Raw genomic sequence first — 548 nt, forward strand, 5'->3', positions numbered from 1 at the left:
AGACAGAAGATAGGATCAGGCAAGAATCGTCTGATGGCACAAGTGCACATCTCACATCCCTTAAGATGGCGATTTTGTCCCTATCTTTGAGCATTGTGCTTCCCTCGAGTCTAGATCCTTCCACCTTCTACCACTGGACTGAAGACCTTCCTCTAGTTCTCCTCCATTTCTATGAAGTCGCAGCAATGCTCAATCGCTTGGATCTTTTGACGGTGTCCTTCACCGAGGGTTACAAATCGAGTGACGACACAGCGGTGAGACCATGACTCTTAAGCGGCATTCTCGCCGCATCGCACACAACCACAGCGGATAGACGTTGTTTCGGTGGAATGGTGGTGTCGAGGAGGTTGTCGGCGGCGTAAGTATTTTTGTAAAAACCGTAACCCTAATTTTTTTTGTTTCAGGTAAGTTTGGTAGATATATTTAGAAAACGATATTGTATTTTTTAGTTGTAAAGTTCATAACTTGTGATGGTAGATTTATTTGAAAAATGTATGTAGTTTGGTAGATTATTAGTTATTTGATGGTAGATATATTTGGAAAATGAT

This window comes from Eutrema salsugineum, unplaced genomic scaffold, assembly GCF_000478725.1.
Source record: "Eutrema salsugineum unplaced genomic scaffold, Eutsalg1_0 scaffold_4, whole genome shotgun sequence".
NCBI classification, from domain to species: domain Eukaryota; kingdom Viridiplantae; phylum Streptophyta; class Magnoliopsida; order Brassicales; family Brassicaceae; genus Eutrema; species Eutrema salsugineum.